A 6,000-nucleotide genomic window follows, 5' to 3' on the forward strand; every position below is an offset into this window, starting at 1 on the left:
GTGTACAAGTGTAGTCCCAGCTACTTGGGAGGTTGTGGTGGAAGAATCATCTGAGCCCAGGAAGTCAAAGTTGCAGTGAGCCATGATCATGCCACTGCACTCCAGCAGTGATGTTAGCTAAGAGTTTGTAATATATGACTTTTATTGTGCTGAGGTGCATTACTTCTATATCTATTCTGTTGAGAGTTTTATCATGAAAGAGTGTTGAATGTTGTCAAATGCTTTTTGTGCATTTACTGAGATGATCATATGGTTTGTATGCTTCATTTTGTTAACTTGGTGCATCACATTTATTGATTTGCATATATCAAAACATTCACAACATGAATGAATCTGGAAGATACTATGCTAAATGAAATAAGCCAGACAGAAGGAAAAATACTACATGATCTCTCTTATATGTGGAATCTAAAAACAAACAAGCAAACAAAAAACTGAATATACAGAGATAGGGAATAAAACAGTGGTTACCAGGGGGCAAGTATGGAGGTAAAAAGTGAGGAGATGTATGTCAAGGGGTACAAAGAAGCAGATATGTAGGATGAACAAGTCTAGAGATCCAATGGATACCTTGAGGCCTATACTAAATACTATTGTATTGTACTTGGGATTTTTACTAAAAGAGTAGATTTTAGGTGCTCTTGCCAGAAAAATAAAATTGGTAATTATGTCAGATAATAGATGTGCTAATTTGCTTGACAATAGTTACCATTTAATTATCTATATGAATATTAAAATGTCATGTGGTATATCTTAACTATATATAACATTTTTAAAAATTAAAAATTAAAAAATAAAAAGCATGAAGGATAAGTTTAAATTATAGTATCCAGGGATGCTCTTTGAGTGATAAAGCTGTAAAAGAATGCAGATGTGATTGTTATGAAATCAGGTTGGAGGTCACTTTAGTGAGTAAGGTAGATGTGATTGAAGTGGACACATGGAGGGGCTGCTGGGTGATGGATGAGGTTCTGTTGTTGCTGTTGTTTTCTCCTGTGTAGTGCTTAAAAGGATGGCACCTCATAAAAATTATATTAAGTCATACATTAGTTTTGCTTTACAATAGAATAAATTTCAAAAAAAAAGAGAAGCTACTGTTTTTCAGAGCAGCCTTTGGCTTGAATGCTCTCATGCTCTGCTTAAAAAAAAAAAAATAACTCAGTTCTGAAGTCAGGGCAGAGCAAGGTGGTGGAATAGAAGCCTAAACTATTCATCCGTCCTGAAGGAACAGCGAATTTAAGCAACAATTTGCACACAGAAAAGTACAGTCATGAGAACAAAAAATCAGGTGCATAATCACAGTATGTGGTTTTAACTTCATATTGCTAAAAGAGGCATTGAAGTGGGTAGGAGAGACAGTCTTAAATCACCAACACCACTCCCTCCCCATCCTTCGATAGCAGTCATGTGATACAGATAATCTGTGCATTTAGGAGAGGGAGAGTACAGCAACTGGGGAACTTTACATTGAACTCAGTGCTTCCTTGTCACAATGGAGAGCAAAGTTGGGGCTTGGCCCAGCCAGTGCCCACACATGGTGGGAGCACTTTGACCAGTCCTAGCCAGAGGGGAATCACCCATCCCAGCAGTCGGAATGTGAATTTCTCAGCAAGCCTTGCCACTGCAAGCCACAGTGCTCTGCGGTCCTCGGTAAACTTGAAAGGCAGTCTAGGATAAAAGGACTGCATTTCCTAGGCAACTCCTAGTGCTGGGATGGCCTCAAGGCCAGTGGAATAGAGTGACATATGACGTAGCAAGACACAAGCTGGGGTGACTAAGGGAGTGCTTACACCACTTCTCCACAAACCCCAGGCAGTACAGCTTGCAGCAATGAAAGTGAACCCTTCCTGCTGCTTATAGAGAGGGGAAAGAAGCTTGAAGAGGACTTTGTCTTGCATCTTGGATACCAGCTCAACCACAGTAGGATAGGCCAATGAGCAGAGTTGTGAGGCCCCTATTCCAGGCCCTAGATCACAGACAACATTTCTAGACGCACTCTGGGCTGAAAGGGAACCTGCTTTCTTGAAGGGAAGAACCCAGTCTTGGCAAGATTTATTACCCATTAACTGACAAGCCCCTGGGCACTGACTAACCTGCAGCAATACCCTGCTAGTATTCCATGGGCCTTGGGAAGTGCTGACTTCAGGTGAGACCCAGCATATTGCCAGTGTGGTGGCTATGCTGAAATACTCCTTCTGTTGAGAAAAGCAGAGGGGAAAGTAAAGGGGACCTTGTCTTGTGCCTTAGGTACCAGCTTAGCCACGGTGGGAAGAACAACGAGCAGGCTACTGGGGTCCCTGAGTCCAGGTCTAGGCTCTTGGACAGCATTTCTGGACCTGCCCTGGTCAAGAGGGGAGACCACTGCCCTCAAGTGTGAGTCCTAGGCCTGGCAATATTCACCATAAGCTCACTGAAGAGCCTTTGAGATTTAAGTGAACATCAGCAATGGCCTAGCAGAATCCCACATGGGCTGGTGGTAGTGGCAGCCGCAGGAAAAGGCTCTTGTGCCTGTGGAAAGGGGAGGAAAGTTCGGGAAGGACATTGTGTTGGGGTTTGAGTGTCATCTTAGCTGCAGTAAAATAGAACATCAGGCAAATTTCTGTTTTTTTTTTTTTTTTTGACATGGAGTCTCGTTCTGTCACCCAGGCTGGAGTGCAGTGGCACGATCTCAGCTCACTGCAAGCTCTGCCTCCTAGTTTCATGCCATTCTCCTGCCCCAGCCTCCTGAGTAGCTGGGACTACAGGCACCTGCCACCACACCCACCTAATTTTTTTGTATTTTTAGTAGAGACGGGGTTTCACCATGTTAGCCGGGATGGTCTCGATCTCCTAACCTGGTAATCCACCCACCTCAGCCTCCCAATCAGGTAAATTTCTAAGGTTTTTGATTCTAATCCCTGGCTCCCAGACAGTAACTCTGGACCTGTCTGGGTCCTTGAAGAATTCATTGTCCTGAGGAAAAGGACACAAATCTGTCTGGCTTCACCATCTGCTGATTGTAGAGCCCTAGGGCCTTGAGTGAATGTGGTGATAGCCAGGTAGTGATTACAGTAGGCCTTGTGTGAGACTCAGTGCTGTGCTGGCTACAGGTATGACCCAGTGCAGTTCCAGTGGTGGTGGCCACAGTGGGGCTTGCATCACCAGACCCCAAGTTCCAGGCAGAACAGCATAGAGAAAGAGAGAGACTTTGGGAGAAAATAAGGGAACGAAGAAGAGTCTCTGCCTGGCAATCCAGAGAATTCTTTCTGATCTTATCCAAGACCACCAAGACAATTCCTCTACAAGTTGGAAGAAATGACAGCATTATTGGGCTTGGGGTCCAAGTCCCTTTGAATACCTGGAAAGCCTTCACAAGTAGTATGGGCACAAACAAGCCCAGACAGTGGAGATGACAATAAATACCTAAGTCTTCACTGCCCAGACACCAGCAAACATCTACAAGCATCAAGATCATCCAGGAAATCATGACTTCACAAAATGAACTAAATAAGGCAGCAAGGACCAATTCTGGAAAGACAGAAATATGTGACTTTTCAGGCAGATAATTCAAAATAGCTATTTTGAGAGAAGTCAAAGAAAACAAAGATAACCAGAGAAAAAATTCAAAATCCTATCAGATAAATTTAACAAATAGATTGCAATTTTTTTTTAAAAAATCAAGCAGAAATTCTAGAGTTGAAAAATGTAATTGGCATACAAAAGGATGCATCAGTCTCTTAAAAGCAGAACTAAGAACTAATCAAGCAAAAGAATGAATCATTAAGTTTAAAGACAGGCTATTTGGCCGGGCGCAGTGGCTCAAGCCTGTAATCCCAGCACTTTGGGAGGCCGAGACGGGCAGATCACGAGGTCAGGAGATCGAGACCATCCTGGCTAACACGGTGAAACCCCGTCTCTACTAAAAAATACAAAAAACTAGCCGGGCGCGGTGGCGGGCGCCTGTAGTCCCAGCTACTCGGGAGGCTGAGGCAGGAGAATGGCATGAACCCGGGAGGCGGAGCTTGCAGTGAGCTGAGATCCGGCCATTGCACTCCAGCCTGGGTGGCAGAGTGAGACTCCGTCTCAAAAAAAAAAAAAAAAAAAAAAAAAAGACAGGCTATTTGAAAATATACAGTCAAAGGAAACAAAAGAAATAAGAATAAAAAACAATGTAACATGCCTACAAGATCTAGAAAATAGTTTCAAAAGAGCAAATTTAAAAGTTATTGGCCTTAAAGAGGGGGTGGGGGGGGTAGAAAGTTGATTCAAAAGGATAATATCAGAGAACATCTCAAACCTAGAGAATATCAACATTCAAGTATAAGAAGGCTATATAACACCAAGCAGAATTAATCCAGAAGAGACTCAAGTCATTTAATAATCAAACTCCCAAAGGTTACAGATTTAAAAGTAGCATAAAAGCAGCAAGAGAAAGTAAACAAATAATACACAATGGTGCTCCAATACATCTGGCAGCAGACTTTTTGGTGGAAGCCGTACAAGCCTTGAGATAGTAGCATGACATATTTTAAGGGCTGAAGGATAAACACTTTTACTCTAGAATGGCATATCCAGTGAAAATATCTTTTCTGCATAAGCAGAAATAAAGACCTTCCAAGGCAAAAGCTAAGTGATTTCATCAACACCAGATCTGTCCTAAAATAAATGTTAAAGGGAGTTCTTCAATCAGAAAAGGATGTTAATGAACCATATAAAATATCTGAATGTACAAAATCACTGGTAATAGTAAGTACACAAAAAACACAGAATATTATAACACTGTAATTGTAATGTGTAAACTACCATTATCTTAAGTAGAAAGACTAAATGATGAATGAATCAAAAATAATAACAACAACTTTCCAAAACATAGAAAGTATAATAAGACATAAAGAGAAAGAGCAAAAAGTGAAGAAGCAGGGGAACGAATGAAAAGTATAGAACTTTTATTAGATTTCCTTTGGTGTGTTTGTTTGCTTATGCAATCAGTGTTAAGTTGTCATCAGTTTAAAATAATGGGTTATGAGATAGTAACCTGAAATCAAAAAACATACAGTGGATACAAAAAATAAAAATTAAGAAATTAAATCATAGAGTCACAGAAATCACCTTCCCTAAAAGGAAGACAGAAAGGAAAGAAGGAAGGAATGAAGGAAGAGAAGACCACAAAACAACTAGAAAATAAATAACAAAATAGCAAGAATAAGTCTCTACTTAATAATAGCAGTGAATGAAAATGGACTAAACTCGCCAATAAATAGTCATAGAGTAGCTGAATGGATGAAAAAAACAATACCTAATGATCTGTTGCCTGCAAGAAACACACTTCTAGTATACTTCTTAGTCTACACATAAACTGAAAATAAAGTAATGGAAAAATATATTCCATGTCAATGGAAACCAATGAAGAGCAGGAGTTATTATACTTGTATTAGACAAAATAGATTTCAAGGCAAAAACTATAAGAAGAGGTAAACAAGGTCACCTATAACAATAAAGGGGTCAGTTCAGCAAGAGGCTATATCAATTTTAAATATTTATGCACCTAACATCCGAGCACCCAGATATATAAAACAAGTATTATTAGCGCTAAAGGGAGAAAAGTCCCAGTGCAATAATAGCTGGAGACTTCAATACCCTACTTTCAGCATTGGACAGATCTTCCAGATACAAAGTCAACAAAGAAATATCAGACTTAATCTGCACCATTGACAAAATGAATCTAACAGATATTTATAGAACATTTCATCCAAGAGCTACAGAATACACATTCTTCTCCTCAGCACAGGGATCATTCTCAAGAATAGACCATGTGTTAGGTCACGAAATAAGTCTTAAAACTTCAAAAAATTGAGATAATATCATTTAGTCTTTCTACTTAAGATAATGGTAGTTTACACATCACAATTACAGTGTTATAATATTCTGTGTTTTTCTATGTACTTACTATTACCAGTGATTTTGTACATTCAGATTATTTTATATGGTTCATTAACATCCTTTTCTGATTGAAGAACTCCC

Source organism: Macaca nemestrina, chromosome X, assembly GCF_043159975.1.
Source record: "Macaca nemestrina isolate mMacNem1 chromosome X, mMacNem.hap1, whole genome shotgun sequence".
In the NCBI taxonomy this organism is placed as follows: Eukaryota; Metazoa; Chordata; class Mammalia; order Primates; family Cercopithecidae; genus Macaca; species Macaca nemestrina.